Source organism: Dermacentor andersoni, chromosome 5, assembly GCF_023375885.2.
Source record: "Dermacentor andersoni chromosome 5, qqDerAnde1_hic_scaffold, whole genome shotgun sequence".
In the NCBI taxonomy this organism is placed as follows: domain Eukaryota; kingdom Metazoa; phylum Arthropoda; class Arachnida; order Ixodida; family Ixodidae; genus Dermacentor; species Dermacentor andersoni.
Window position 1 is genome coordinate 95,592,126 of NC_092818.1, and position 16,979 is coordinate 95,609,104.

General features: G+C 46.5%; 1 protein-coding gene across 2 annotated transcripts in view; it reads right to left on the bottom strand.

The window, feature by feature from the left end:
- LOC126530907 (uncharacterized) overlaps nucleotides 1-15,544 on the bottom strand; it is a 105,317-nt gene extending 89,773 nt beyond the window's left edge. For both annotated transcript variants that reach the window (XM_050178233.3, XM_055070857.2), the window contains exon 1: nucleotides 15,321-15,544. The gene's annotated coding sequence lies outside the window, so the exon portion shown is untranslated. The remainder of the gene's footprint in view (nucleotides 1-15,320) is intronic.
- Nucleotides 15,545-16,979: the final 1,435 nt, after the last annotated feature.

The window sequence follows — 16,979 nt, forward strand, 5'->3', positions numbered from 1 at the left end:
CGCTTGTTTTTACGAACGCTTTCTCAGTCTCCTAAGCTGGGAAGATTAATATAGATGGTTAGAAACTTTTGAAGAGAAATTGCCGCATGAACAAGAGAGAGAGAATACAAGGAAAGGAAACACAGAGAAGTCAACCAGACGAGCGTCTGGTTTGCCACCCTACGCAGGGGGTAAGGGAAAGGGGAAAAGAGAGAGGAAAAGAGGAAGGAGAGAAAGATCCTTGAGTGCACGCGGAAGGATGCAATGGAGCACAAGCTGTCTCTATCGTGGCTAACCAAGCGGCTCGCTGATTAAGACGGAAGCACGATCTACAGTAACTGCGACGTGTAGAAGCAACGAAATAGCACCGCACGCGTCGACAGAAATTCAAATGTAGAGGCGTTGTGAGCGCGAATATCTTATATTTTTATGTGCCGCCGCATTCTTGTTTGGATATGTTTGATACTCTCATTATTCTCATATGCATGGCTTTGATCATCGGCTCTGACCGGACGTGCGCCTAGTTGACCTCCCCGCCTTTCCTTCTTCTTTTTCTTGTATATATCTCTACAAATCTGCGCATTTATCATGACGTCTTCGTAAATGATCGCTATAGATATGCGTCTAGAGCAGTGGGACGTACTTAAACCATGTGCTCATCTTCCATTAAAAAAATGGTTCTTAAATTTCTGATTACATGTTTCTGATGATGCATTAGACTGTTATCATAACCTTCACAGCTTATGACTTCTAACATCAAATTGGCAGTTGTCACTCAGCATAGAATGCACATCACGATTTTTGCAGACAAACCTAGGCGGATATTTAGCTTATATGTCTGGTTTTTAAAACACTAGATACATTAACATCAAGTTTACAGCAGCCACTATATTATATATATATATATATATATATTACCTTAAGGAACTGTCCTTATGGGTGCTTTTCGTTTATACCTTTCCATTCACTATTACTTACGGCCGCGCACACCCGCCAGGGCGGCGCACGTATACATGCATATACGTATATGGGACGACGTTGCACGTGTATTAGTCTTATTGAAACAAGTGGATCATTCAGAAGCCGCGTTTCTGCTGACGTACCGCGGCACGAGCGAATAGAATGAGCGATAAGCGAGTACCAGTGTCAAACCTCTGACCCGAACGGGAGCTGCGATAGGAGAAGTGTTCAACTCGGCACCAGCGTCTGTGGTCGCCAATGCACAGCGAGACAAGCCCGCGCTAGCCCACGGGTGACACAAACATCGTTTCGCAAAGTACCTTCCGCTTGGTGAACAAGAAATAAAAATCATGGGGCATTACGTGCCAAAAATACGATCAGATTATGAGGGACGCCGTACTGAGAGACTCCGGAATAATTTGGACCACCCGGGGTTCTTTAACGTACACCTAAATCTAAGTACACGGGTGTTCTCGCATTTCGCCCAGTCGAAATATGCAGCCGCCGTGGCCGGGATTTGATCCGGCGACCTCGTGCTTAGCAGCCCAACGCCATAGCCACTGAACAACAGCGGCGGGTATTCCGCCAGATGAAATGAAGCCCAAATCGTACATTTCATGAAAACCGATGCCTACCGTCAAGCATGCACCCAGCGGCAGCGCACGGCTACCTACGGTGCACAGTGAATTGGCGCAGCTGTGCAGGTATCGCAGTCGACAGCGCCGTCACTATCAGCGTGTTTTCTTCTTTGTGGGAAATTATTGCGAGGAGATGGTAAAAGTGGCAACAACAGGAACAATATATTGCGGCTGGTGACCGTCGGTGGTGCGTTGCGAAGCGCCGTGAGCTTTGTATGGCGTCGAAGTGAACCGGAAAATACCGAGCGACGATGTCGGTGCCGCCGAGCATTCAACGGTGCTCAAGGCTGCCAGTGATGTGACCGATTGACCGCTCCTCTGTCGCCGATTAACCAAGTCGCTGTGTGGCTGCCGCAGGAATTGATGGACTCATCCTTTGCCGTTAGCTGGCAAAACAGCCACCGAATGGCGAAGCGCGAACGGCAAACGGCGTGCGGCAAGCTGTCGTGGCCAACGTGGATGCACCTGCATACACCGCGAGCCGGCTCGCGCACGTACCGCTTCGCGGTGGTTTACGGTCGCCGCCGCATAGCAGCCGGTTTTTAAAGCGAAAGCTGTACTGGCCGCGAACTTGCGATTGTGGTGCTTGTGGTGCTCCGAGGAGGCACATGACGTCACAACGCGCGCCTTAACCGCGGATATTTCTCTCTCTCTCTCTCTCGCTTCGTAGTCACTACTGCGCATGTGCCACTAGTAGCACCGAGCCACAGTTGTTCCGCCGCTGCGTAGCGCCGCGCCCTTCACCCGCCGCCGTTTGGTATGACGTCACACCGCGTTCCTCGTCGTTGCGTTCGCCTCCGCTCGCTTCGCCAGCTGCGTCGCAGGCCTGATAACGTGTCGGAGGATTGAAAAGGAGAGCTAACGTGCGCCGCGACCACAGTTGAGGTGGCAGTATGGACGACGACAATTTTTCATTTCTGTACGAAATTAGGCAAGAAAATTTTCAAGCGATCTCAACAGTATGCATTTCCTAAACGCCACCAGTATTATTTTGAAGCACCATCCATCCGCGACTTCAGAGAGGCTCAGGTCATCGTCGCGACCATGCCAATAATTAGACGTCAATTTAAATGTACGCATATATTGGGGTTTTGTAGTAACCTGTATGTGTTCGGCTGGTGTGCCTACTAGCTCACTGTATTGTAACAAACATTCTGTAGAGCTTTACAGCTCATTCAGGTAGAAAAGAGACGCTCTCTTTGGCACCATGCTGGTGGTTAAAACACCATGGCTATAAATGCAGCTTGGCTGATATGCTTTGTGTGGGCAACTCAAGCAGCGTTTGTGTGGAAGTGTACTGTATGCATGTATTTTCTCTGTTAGGTTTACTTTGTGCTTAGGAGTGTGTACGTTGAAATGACACGCGTGGTCATGCTGTAATTTCCGTTGTCTCATGCTGCTGTAACAGGAGAAAAACGCTTTTTTTTTAAGTGAGGTCTATTGGCTTATGCAGCAACTGCTACCTGTTGTGATTCTTGGTTGTAAGCATCTCCAAGACCCTGTAGAAACAAGAATGCACCATAAATGGAGCAATCAAGAACGCACCAGAAACGCGGTGGCCAAATACACGCAGAAAGTTATCAAGCACGCGTCACAAAGACGGATAGTAATGTAACCGCACTTTCTGGTAGCTTTGATGACAATCGTGCAGTTATTATTCAGACTTGCAGCAAACATTTTTTAAGGGATGCCTCTGCTTTGAGCACTGCGAAGGCGCATCCAGAGCGTTCCTGCGGAATGCAGGTCTCGGCCAATCTGTAAATTACATGCAAGTTCGGACACTAGTGGGCATCGCGTGTGTGATAGTATGTACTTTCTTCAGTCCGCCATCGTAAATTACGTACGAAGCAGCGTATCACGCTTTCAACAGTAGGCTAACCTCTCTAGCTAGCATTAAACGCTTTCTATCTCCTTATTTAAGAAAAGATAAACAACGAATAAGTCAGTTCACTGTGGAATTATTTCACATTTTTGATTGCGAGCAATATTTTGGCAACGAGCATCCGTCAGAATTTTAATTTGCCCGCGTAACATAACGCAGCTCACGCGGACACAGCTCACGCAGCAGCACGAGAGACTCGCGTCACGTGGTCGGCCAACGACAGGCTCACCGGCTCAGACTGCGCGTTTATAGCTGGCGTGCATCCTCGACTATTTTTGGCACCGATCTCTTCGTGCTCGCCAGTAAAGGCACCCTGTCACTGAACATGTTCTGATGGTTTGCAACATCCAACATACTTATTTTTTTATCTGTTTTCTGTATTCATGCTCTGATATAACTGTTAATTTTTTTTTTTGCTCGTGTATTCATTTATATATATTTTCAAATATGTATACTATAAACTTGCTCACCATACCTGCATTCATCGTGCGAGTGTCTCAATACTCCCATACTTTTGTAACTGATACTTACTTTGCAGACTCAGTTTTTTTTTTCTTCAGTTGCTTGCTTTATTTGCCTGAACATGTCGGCGCAGACTGCTTTCGGTGCGTCGTCGCAGGCACTAGATTGCACATCGATTCAGGCACGTTGGTGCTAAGTGTTAGTTATAGTGTGTAACGTGCATGTATTATTATTTGCTCATTTCTTCGTGCCTTTTCCGAATATGAATTAAATGACCAAAGGTCGTGGAAAAAAACAGCAGGGCAAAAGTTGAAAACATATCCAACATCACCGAATCATTTAGTCAATCAATTAGTTATTAAATCAACCGGTATACTGATGCAGTCTTGGGTTCGGACGGTTCTTAAGTAAAGTCGCTGCGTTTGCCCTGCTTATTCATTGTCGCAGCTGTCGGGGTGCAATGTACAGTCGCCATCAATATGAAAGAGAAGAGATTTTTCTTTGGTGATATTTGTGATGCACGGGTTCAAATCTAATAATTTGTAACGTAACAAGTTTTCCTGTTGAACTTTTAGTCTCATTCAACACTTTTATGGAGAGCATTTGTGTTTAGCTCCTACGGGTGTTTGAAGAAAAAAAATTAGGTGTTCAATTTCACGTTGAAGACGTCTGTGCACTCGCACGTATGGTATCAGAACCACCACCTTCGACTTGAACGCGTTAAAGAAGGATGCACGCCGCGCTCGGAAGAAACACGTGGACTGGAGTGGGTGTCGACGAAGTATACGCTCCGTTTTCGTCTCGACCCGCGAGACCAGGCGAACTGCCAAGAGTGCCGCAGCTCCCCCGTCTCGTCTCTCACGCCCGACGGGGGTGGGCGCTGGTGACGTCACCCACTTGCGCTCGTAAAAACTGGAACAGGAAGCACGTTATTTCGTGGCGCGTGGGCTTCACCAGCTAACCAGGAGGGGACCGAGCCTGGAATGCGGACACGCGCTGCTCCAAAGCTTGGAAATAAGTATACAGTATAGCCCTATACACGAGTCGCGCGTAGGAATAGACTACTCGGCCCTCTGACGTTCGCGCAGAAAGTAAAGGCGCGAGAACGTCGGAAACGCGTCTTACTCGACGAGTGAAACAACTTATAGTCGCGGACATTTACATATGGCATTTACCAGCACCGGCCGCCGCAGTAGGTACCTTATGCGTTGATCTGTAATAACGGAATATAATGTGCGAGAGTACGTCAACGACGAAAGAGGCGAAGTTTTCATTCGCTTCTGCAGCCGTTGATTCACCACTGACTCCTTTATGTCTATCTCTCTCTCTCTCTCTGTCTGTCTCTCTCTCTGTCTGTCTGTCTGTCTGTCTCTCTCTCTCTCTCTCTCTCTCTCTCTCTCTCTCTCTCATTTTACCCGAACAGAGGACAGCTTCATTTTACAGACATGACCCTTTGCGCTTGTAGGGTGAAACGGCAGCGACAGTGGAAAAAAAAAAAAGAAATACGAAGTCTATTTAGCACCCACTTAAAGTCGATGAAAGACAGTGTCTTCATGTGCGAGTTAAGGTTGAGAATGGTGTGTACGAACCCTATAATTTAATGTGAGAGCCGCGCTCAAGCGACAACGTTTGATCGACGCCAACTAGAGGTTAAATCGCATTCCAACGCTTTCTCATAACACTCGTCATCGTCATAATTGCCATCATCATCATCATAATTATCATCGTCGTCTAAATCAGCATCAGCATCATAGAAAGTGACATGCCCAGTTGCACATGCCCAAGCTGGCTTCGAAGAGGTTCACTGAAGAGCGGCACATACAGAGTGACACATTTCAGTGTCGCATCTCGAGTCGCAAACACGCAATAATGCCAGGGACACATAGCTCGTAGCACATACCCCATGGCCTCAGTGTGAGCTTACGCTTAGGCCTAACTACCTTCTGGCCGGGCCCACGAAATAGGACTGAAACAGCTGTCAGAAAAGAAGGTACCACATACAGAATTGTCTTCAAAAACCTTCTAAAGGAATTAGATAAAGCACGCCTATCGCCTCTGCTTGGGTCTAGACGTGTGCTTGATTCATATAAACGACAACGCCTTTACGGTATTACGCACGCTTGTCACCGAAAGGTTTCAGTGTTAAAGCAAGCTCTCGGGTTGGTCATTCACTACGAGCAGTTTCTTCTCTGGATGCATGCCACGTACGCAATATTTATCGCTTTAACTCATGCAGAAACATTTGCCCCGATTAATGTGATTAAACGCTCTCAGATAAGTTGAGGTTGTTTAGTCCCATTTTTTTTCCTTCTGTCATAAACCAGGCTTACCAGGGATGCTAGCAAGCAGGTTTCGTATGTTCCAAGGATTCCTGTGTTGTCATTCTATTCCATTTTTTATCATCCTCCGTTCAGGGCCACCTGCTCCTGGCGCCATTTGTACCTCTGACGTAGCGCGAAAAGGAAAAGAATTAGAATATGAGTTTTATATTATTCCGGCCCAGCACACTGAGTGTCTGGCTTTTTTTTTCTGCTGAACACCAGGTAATGCGTTCAGTCCCTGACCACAACGATGGCGCAGTACAAAAGGCACTGGTGTATAGAACTTTGAGCGCACGTCAAATGATCACATATTGTCAAATTTAATCGGGCGTTTCTCATAGCCCAACGCCAGATGATTTGGGACGCTGAATCCAATCATTCAAAGGCATTCGAGGATGCTGCGCTTGAAAACTATCCACGGCGCTTCACGTAACCTGTAAAAAGGGATGCATTGTTTTTCACGTCTTTTATTTTCTTCCTTTATGCACTTTAGCCTTTGTGCATTCCGGTTAAATTACAATCTGGGCAGTAGTGAGCAGCGTGACAGTTTGGGAAAATATGCCGAACGAGGTCGATATGGCATTCAACCGAGCTAGTTCGTTCATGGTGAAGACCAGTCCGTACGGCTGAACGGGGACACGCGACAAATGCGATTTCGATGGCGCATCGGCCGCCTTTGCGTGGCCGTTACGAGGCACGAACACTGTATCTGTTTGTAGCGTTTGCACGAGCGCTCCTATATATGTAGCCGCATGAACGAAAATAACATCAGTTGACAGTTCGGCGACGCCCTTTTCGGTCTCCATTTGTTCCGTGTTTTTGAGGTCAGCTGTTCAATGGGAGGTCCCATTATACAACAATATTTTCGTACGTCTCATAAACAACGCATATGCACGAGTTATATCATAATATACCCACATCAGTTTGCAGAATTCAATACAGCAGGAGCTAATTAATTTGAAGCGGTGTGTAATTTGAATAGTAGTGACCATGCATCGACGATGGGCACAAAATTAGAAAAGCCTCTCACGCACAGTAGAGAAGGAGCTCGCAGTTTATACTGGCGGAAAAAGAAAGAAATGTGGATAACATAATCCGGAATCAGTTACGAGAGATCAGGCTGGCATGAAGGCAAGCCAAATATTGAAAACAAAGTGCTGCCCTAAATAGTACCACCGCATAAGAGCAAAATTTAATTTATATAAAAATATAATTATAATAACTATTATTTATATTAATATTATTATTATTGTTGCTGTTGCTGCTACTGAAACAGTAGTAGTATTTCAGAAGAGAATACAAGTATTGTTTATGGCATTTCACTCACTTGCGTGGCGCTCTTTGGCAATACCTGGCCCTTGCGCCAATAAAAACCACACATTCATTCATTCATTCATTCAGGGCACTTTAGCTACAATGGAGTTAAAATTCAGTGGCCAACATATTGCTGACACTACTACACGAAGACAACATATTTAGCTATGATTTTGGGATAGCGGGCACTTTAGTAGCCAAACTTACTATTTCGTGGCAGTTAGAAATACAACACCGCTGCGGAAACATAAGCGCGCGAAATGATGAAATATGACAAGTCCGTGACGTCAGACGTCTGTAAAAAAAAAAAGAAAAGAAAGAAAGAAAAAAAGTAAAGTAAGGAAACGTTCTTGTGTACTGCGAACAATATCCCACCTGGGTTTTTCTGTACGGAATACGAGTTCTTTATGTTCTTTCATTTTATTACTTGATGTGACTCTCACATGTGTGAACGAATCAAGCCGCAGCTTGAACGTTACGACAGTTGTCCAGGCAGCGATAAAAGGCTCATAATCCCATTGACTAACACGTCTCGACAACCCGGCTGTATTCACGCTATACACGGTGCGAGTGTCAACGCAAGCGCTTTACATTAGGCTTGCTGAATGCCTAGAGGGTCTTACAAAAATTACTAGAGGAAACTTCGGCTCTGCAGTTGTTACGCTGCTATGGGAATGATGGTTAACGCATGAACTTTTATAATGTTCGTGCTTTGTGACTTCAAATGTTGTTGTAAGGGTTATTATTACTTTCTATCTTTCTAAATTTCCAAGCACTTATATTTTTTCTTAGCACTGCAAGGCAATTACTCTCTCTGCGCATGCGCGTCTATTGCGAATCATTGTAGTAATAACGCAATAATTTGTTCGTACGGACGAATTGGTAATGCCACAAGTTCGTTACAAATCAGTACAAGGCTTAGGCAAACCCGTGTACTTGGCAAATCAGTTCCGTGGATGTGCGCAAGGTGGAGGTAAGTTTATGAAATGGAAAAAGTTGTCATTCACCCGTCTTTTAGTCTGAAGCTGCAAATTAAAACCCGTATAGGTTGTCTCTGAAAGAAAGCTTCGGAGTCGAAGAAAAATGAAACGGTTTTCCTTAATCTAAGTTAGTCCCGGGTTCGAACAACACCACGAATTTCTTTTCAACTGCGAGGCTGTCGGAGAAACAAGTGCATGCGCTTCCTTTGTAGGTTCGTGCATACTACAAGTCAAGTGGACGACAACTTTTTTTCCCTGTCAAATTCATGTAGTAATCGTCATTCCCATGCTGACAGAATCTCCATTCTTGCAGCTCCTCCAGACACTAGCGCCAAAGTTCCCTCTGGTGAATTTTGTAGGAACCTCCTTGGCTGAATGGCGCGCAGTCGGCGGCACCTATATACTGACTAGGACAAGGCCTGCGTGGCTGGAGCCTTCACATCACGGGCCGCCAGCCCGACACAGTCCATATTCATTAAGAAGACGACGCCTGGAACTATCACGATATTTTCAGGGTATCTTCAGGGATATGTATCCCTGAAGATACATACCGGTTGCAGTAGGACCATTGTCTTATCCGAGCGACGTCACAGTCAGAGACTTCCCACTTTTTTTTTATCCAGAAGGCGCTGAGAAGACATGGTTACTCACAGGCAGTCATGGGTGCGCTTTTTCACGTTGATCTTCAGTCTTGAAGTTGTGAATGTGATTTACATGTAAGTGCCAGTAGCGGTCAAAATTATGCCGCAGCTATCCCTACGGCTGCATATAGAGTACATAGTTGGAGCTTTGGGACCTAATATTTTGTGTCGGTTAGGCTTTTCCCGCCGCTTCTCAGGTTTTCGCAGCGTCACAGTTTTGAGTTCATTATTTGTGGGATAAGGCGAGAAGTGAGAAAGTTATATTTTGGTGTCACGTGCTTATTATTTATTCATAACATCGCTGCCATATGCAGTTGGCGAATTAACGATATAACTATGTATCGCTATTTCGCATTTTAAAAACAAAGCTCCGCGCATGGTATTCCGAACGAGAATGAACAGTGCAAGGAAACAACGCGCATCGGTCCATTCGTGTTTACATATGTCAAGTTTGGTCCCCGCCCAATTGTTTCCTAAGGTGCGATAACATGCGAGCCTGTTCGGTTCCCCAGGTGCAAAAGCACCCAGAGAAGAAAAAAAAAAAAAAAGAACACGGCAAGCAGGCTTCTTTCCCACGCTGTACTCCCGTTCCGGGCTTTCGTAGCGCCCATATAAATTTAACTAAATAAATTCTGGGGTTTTACGTGCCAAAACCAGGATCTGATTATCAGGTATATTATTCTGTTATATTACTGAATACATAGATTTGTTTCATTTATTCTGTTAGATGCGATGCTTTCTTATCACAGCTTTTCATGTCTCATTATTATATGACAATCAGTGCTTTTTTTATTCACTGGTTACGTTTCAGTCCCTGTTTTTGTTCATGTCATAGGCAGTGCTATTTTTTCTCTGTAGCGCGTAATGAATCTCGAACTGTAATTCTATTGTTTTGTTGTGTATAATTCCAAACTGCTGCTGATAGCTCTAATTTTTTTTAATATGTCAGCATTTCCATGCTTACCCAACATGAAAAGCCGTCCATCCGTTCGTACCGCAAAACGATCGCTTTCAAGACAGCACTCGCAGCAGCCCGCGAATTCACCTTCGCGCTGCCTTTCGCTCCAACGTGAGCTACGGAGCGAGAACACAGAGCACACGAAGCTATCAGCAGTCGGTGCTCTTTGTCCCCATGGCAGATCGCTTTCAAGATACGGCCCTCGCAGCCGCGCCAGACGAAGCCGCCGTCAGTGTACGCCGATTCACGGTTCGTAATGGTTCGACGCGGATGGATAAGGCGCCAAAGAGCGATAACGGCTGGTAACGATTGGAACGTTATCAGCCCACCTGGCGCCGCCAGCTGCAGTAGTTTGCTTTCGTCATCAATTAACCATGCGCCGCTGTCGGCAGCAGTTCGTTCGGCAGCAGCGCTGTTGTTTGTACTGTTAAGGGTCGTTTATAGTCCGACGTAACGCCCGCGCGCGCGCACGCTACGTCACGTCGGCGAAAACGACTCATCTATAGTCGGGCGCACCGGCGCAGCCAACGTAACCGGCGGCTTCCGACGCGCCCCGACGGGCCCGGCGCCGATATGGCTCCTGAGCCATTCGCGCGTCGGAGTCGGCGGAACTCTCGCACCACAATGCATTGCGCGCGAAGAAAAAGGCGCGAACACACGGCGCGAACACAACTCCGTAGACGGCTTTTGCGGACGGCGCGCGACTTGGCGAACCTTCTGCGCATGCTCCGAAGCAAGCAGCCTACGGCGCGCGCGTTAAAGTATAGAGGGGATGGCATCTCGGCTGGCGCAGCGCAACCGACGTAGCGTGACTGACCGCGAACGACGCTCGCCTGCACGCCGATAACGTCGCACTATAAACGTGCCTTTAGGATCAAATTTCATAACATTGAAAACACCGGGCTAAGTGGAGATGAGCGAGTGGCGCAATGCTTACGCATACTTAGACAACTCCCAGAAGAGTTTCTGCGTAAAGTGTTTTTCCCTGTGTGTTCTGTTCAAGCTTTTGTCAATGATATAATGCTGCTAATAATATAGCTGTGTGTCTAAGTGATAAGTTGTATCAGTTCTGCCCCCCCCCCCTTCCCCCCACACACGTTATACCCTCATTCGAGGGCTTTACGGTCATTCCTGAATGAATGAATGAATGAATTTATGAATGAATACACCTTCATTCACTTTAAATAACCAAGCCTCAAAAATGTGAGGTTTCAAGAGAACAACGACCATTCATTCTAGATCGCCACCACACACAGCGGCACCCTACTGAAGTTGGGCCACCCTTGAAATTTAAAAGCTCTCCTTGTCCTGTGCGGCACATGTACCACAATGCATGCGCGCGAGATGGGGAAGCGGGTGCAGCAGCGGCGGTCGTTACTTCACTGTCGACGTCATCTTATCGACCTGACCCCAATTTAGCTCGCGTCAGAGAGCGCAGCAGTCGAAGCGGTGGTCTGTCGACGATGCCATATCCGAATGCACGGTCGCGGTCGGCCCGGCTTTTAGATGTCGCCACGCCGCCAAAGTTAACCCCCCGAACACTGAGCGGCCGCTCGGAACGGGCAGCGACAACAGGCTCCGTTACGAAGGACGATCGATATTGGGTGGTCACGCCTATTCCAGACTGCGCATGTTTATATATATATATATAGATATATGTATGCATTGCAACGCCACTCAAATCATAAAAATTATGACAACTTGGGGCATATTACGGTTGCCAGTAAAACCACGCGACAATATTGATGGTCATGTATGTTTCTTTTTTTTTTTTTTCGAGAGCTTGTGCTCCGGCCTTTGATGTTGGGCTTGGGTTCAATTTTGCATCAACTGTCAGAATTAATAAACATCAGAGAAAGTACAAAGCAGCATGACTATTGCTTATTCTATTATGAAGGTATGGACGGTAGGGAAGCACAAGGGAGCAATAATTGCTAGCTCTAACATAAGCAGCATTACTCAAATAAGTGAACTGCAGAAGTGTTTAATACTGCAACAGCCTTACCGCGAATGAATTCAAGCAGTCTAGAAATCGAAGTCCATACTTAACTTCCACCATAATGCTTCGGTAATATAAAAGACAATAATAAAAATAGCTATATTGCCGGAGGTAAAACACGAAACACGACAAAAGTCGTAGAATTATGACTTCTCATTATTATGGTATTAATAAGACAATATATCCAGTTGAGCCAGTCGTCGAGAAACACCCTGAGGTGAGACGAGATGGCATATCTGTACTCTTGGTTTAATTTTTTCATTTTTCATAAGTATGGCTACAGCGACGCTGCCGAAATATTTAGCAGCAACCCAGAGAAATGCAAAGTACAGATGGCAAAAGCAAGAAGCAAGCTTCGGAAATGTAGATGAAACCATAATGCGCAGAAAATGTTGCTGAATGTTCGTTTAAGTTGTTTCGCAATATATATATATATATATATATATATATATATATATATATATATATATATATATATATATATATATATATATATATATGATAACGCGATGTACTTTCATGGCAAACATCGCTTTTTTCTTTGACTGATGAATATCAGTTCAAACCAAAGATACAAAAAAGTACATTACATCCAGCATCAGGAGCACAAATCGCGTTGTCGCAAGATCTGTCAAGCATATCTAAATACCGCGAATAATAACCCACAAAGTGAGAGAGGTAGAGGTACCATGATAGATACAAACGACTCTTCTACTGCTGTTTGATAACGCGCTCCGTTCTTTCCGTAATATGCAGTATTCGGTACAAAACATTTTTGCTATTGCACACTGCTATCGGAAAACACAAGCCTGTGCCACTTTCTTCTACTTCCGTCGAATATCGTTCATGCGTTCACGTCACGTTCACAACACACATTTCGCATGCATAACAAAAGACGTAAAAAAGGCATATAGCTTTCGCAAAACAACGAGAAGGACACACCGCGGTTGCCTAATTCTACATTTGATGGCCTTTTGTTTCTTTGGAAAAGAAATTGTAATAATAAGCACGACGTCACGGAAGTAAGTGATACCGCACTACCAATTAGCGTAATGGGTCTGATCGATGTTCAACAGCACAAGAAAAACGAGACGCTTCGCCGACCGCCGCTTGGCACCGCTACTTGAGAGCTTCCTTCGTGACGCTGCAGTGTCACGGTTTGAAGAGCACCGGAGGATAACAACGAGTCCGTCTACGTAGAGCCGTGCGCTTCAAGAGTGCGAGACAGCACTGTCTAATCACCCAGTGCCTCATTACTGAGCACTTGTATCTCAATTCACTGCGCGCGAACCTATCCTAAACACACTCTCTGTAAAACAGGGCCTAGAAAGACAGAAATAACTGTTGTGAATTTAGGGTACTGTTGAAATTTTTATTCGCACTTTCGAACACTGTACACAGTGAAAGAAGGCAGACATGTACACAGGAGAAGAGAACCAGACAACACAAACGCGTTTGTGTTGTCTGGTCCTCTTCTCTTTTGTCCGTGTCTGCACGCCTTACTTTCTTTCACGATGAATTCCTTCTAGCTGGCTAAACTTTCCCTGTGTTCTATGCCGCACGCAGATTCGTGTTTTCGTAGTCCCGATGAGAACAATTAAGAAAATTGATGTTTTGCTCCGCCACACACTTCGTCATACGCTTTTGCAATGATTAGATGAATTAAGTACTAACATTGTAATGAGGATGGAATAATTGCGTGCCATATATTTTTGGCGCTGAAGCTCGAGCGCAACGAGAGGGATAACCAGCGAAAGCAATGTTATGGATGTTTTTTCGCGAGTTATGCACGAACGGGTATTGCCCTGAAAATGGTGGCAGGTTGACACCAACTTGGAGCGACGACGGCAACACCTAACTGCGGCACCGCTGGCTGAAGTCCAAGTAGCGCGGATGGCATGTAGAGTGTTTTGCAGATAGCAAATGTACCTAAAATTGTGCGTTCAGTACGGGCCCATTTTGAAAGCATAACACCGCGCTATTCTTTTTTTTTTTCGGCACTTACTATCTACACTGTTGTTGCACGATTACACTGTGTCAGTTCTTACACTCAACCATTTATAAGTTAATAGAAGTGCATTAATTTATACGTGTCCGAGAATCGCTGAGACTTTTTAAATTGTAGAACTATAGGCATTGTACTGCAAGTAATTTGCCATCAACTTCATATTACGGGACTGTGTACCGGCTTCATGCCTATTGAAGTTATTGTTGTGATTGGCCTTTTTGGAGACAACTATGATTGACATGTGGCGCGAAAATTCAGTTTCCGATTAATTTATGCTCTAATGAGTTGCAATGGGCGGCAGTAAAGTACCCTACAGAGATAACACTAGTCTTGTTGGTGTGAAGACACGTAATTTCTTTTGCTGCTGATTCTGCACTATTAGCGAGACTCTAACGTCTGTGGTTCTTGAACAACCAAATTGCGTCTAGAAAGGCTAAAGTTACTCGAAAACTGCGTGACATTGGTAGGGAAACAAAACGAGCGCGAAGTAAATGCCCACGGCACTGTGCTCACTGCGCTCACGCTGACGAGCTAAACAAAGAAAGCAACGGTTTTAATCGCAAGATACACTAAGGCCTGACTGTCACTTTAGAGACCAGCCGAAAGGTACGACCGAAGGATAACCACGAGCGAAGGTGTTCAGCAAGCAGTAACCAGCTACCTTACCTGTCTCGTGCCACGAAGCGGTGTCAACGGCGTACCAGCCACCGGCAGAGCCGGGCCGAACGGCTATTCAAACCTCACACTGCGAACACGGCCGATGACATGACACAATTTTCGCACCCGCCGGCGTTGCTCTGAGATGGCCAATTAGTCCTCGCCGATCGCCGATCGGAAATCCCGGAAAGGAGCTTGGACGGTCGCCAAAAAGCAGCGACAGCTGCTCCTCGGGCATCGGCACACAGTGTCGGCCACCGACGTGGCGACGCAGCGTGGCCTGTACGGAAACTGCTCCGTAGAGACACTTCCGAAAGTGAATGAATCAAACGTTCTGTGCCCAAGCGGCGGTCGGCGTGCGTTCTTGTCGCCAGCCGCACCCGATATCGGCCGGCGTGCGACGAAGGGGGAAGGGGGAGAGAGAACAAAAAAGATCGAGTGGGTAGGGGAGGGGTTGGCAAGCCGGTGGACCCTTGCTCCAAGCAAGCCGGGCGTTGTCGGCGCCGGTGTCTGCGACTCACCGACCGCCGAGAGCGAGCTGGTGTTCGCCGCCGGTGTCCGCCGGTCCCGACTATGCAGTTGTGACGCCGCCGCTCTCTATGTTTTTTTTTTCGAGGAGGGGGTGGCCGGTCGCGCCTTCTTCTGCTTCTTCCTCTTGCTTTCCGCGCAACGAAAAAACGAAAAAAATAAAGCACGGGAAGCAGCGCGGCGTGGCCTAACCCCTCCTGCAGTGCCGCTTTGGAATGCCGCAGTGGCCCTTTGCCGTTGGCGGCCAATCACAGGGGCGCCGGGGGCGCCGCGTTCGCGAGAGCGGGAGCCGGCAGAACTAATCGAGCTCGCGGTGCGCCCCCCCCCCCTCTCCACCCCTCCTCCCGTGCCACCGGCCGGGCTCTGGCTCCGGCCGCTTCTCCTTGGTTTCGTCTGCCTGGGACGGAAAGGCTTTTCCACCCTTCGAACTCGCTCGCTTTCGAGGGTCGCGCGCGCGTGGTGACACTGCGAGAGGCGTGCCGCAAGCTTCGGAAATGGTTCTAAAAAAGCACGTGGCGTGTGCGATTGGCAACGTCTTCAGTGCGATAGAGTTTGAGGTAGAAATAAAAATACAGTTGCTTAGGATGGGGCAATCAAACAAAAAGTGATAGAGGTTCAAAGTGGTTTAGTGCGTCTCAAATCAATATATTTAGTGGAAGGGGAGTCGAAATAAAGCTCAACACGTTCTGCAATCGATTTAAGTTACAAACGTTTGCAAAATAAACCGCCCAACGAAATGTCAGTGGCTTACGCGTCTTGCTGCGTTTCGCATGAATGAATTGGGCGGAAAGGGGAGTCGAAATAAAGCTTGCAATGTTCTGCACTCACACGCACACTCGCAAAGACAGGCAGTGTAGCAGTCAACTTTTACAGTTGTTGTGCCATGTTGAGTTTATTTTCCTGGCAACAAATTATGGGCTGCCTATTATCTTTTTCAAAAAGGCTGATTCTTGGGCTAGTTGGTACGGTTTACTCATAATGGCAAATCCTTTAGCGCAATTAAACAAGACAGGGACGTGACAGTCCTGTGTCTCTGTCACGTCCCTGTCTTCCTGAATTGCGCTAAAGGCTTTGCCATTATGAGTATTATTTTGTGTTGATTAATTTTGTACTGGATTAACATTAACTGTGTAGTGCAGGGCTCTCTATTTATTTTGACCTCCTAACGTTGTTAAACGTTCTCCTAAATCTAACTTCACTAGCGTTTTTGAATTTACCCTCGATAAGTATGCGGCAACGAGGAGTCAAACCCACTATATAGTGAGCAGCAGCAGCAGAATACCGCAGCCAGTCAGCCTTCGCGGTTGGCGACGTGAACTGCATTTATAATTCCCCTGGAAATTTGAATGCGGTGCATAGACAAATTGGTCGCATTACCGAGACGAAAGCGTGCCTACAGCGCCACAACGAAAACTACACGTGTCAGGCTGCCACTGCTCATCTTCCTTCGTGCATATAATTTAGGCACGTCTACTATTTTCCTTTCTCTTACGTTACACCATACGTCAACGGAATCCGATCAGCGATATTACCTTTGGAATGAGAGACGACAACCGTCCGTGTAGCGAACAAGAGCGTACAAAGGTAGCGAACGTGCGAAGCGTGGTACTGAGGGTATGTCGTGGCACACACCTTTCAGAATTTGCTGCTTG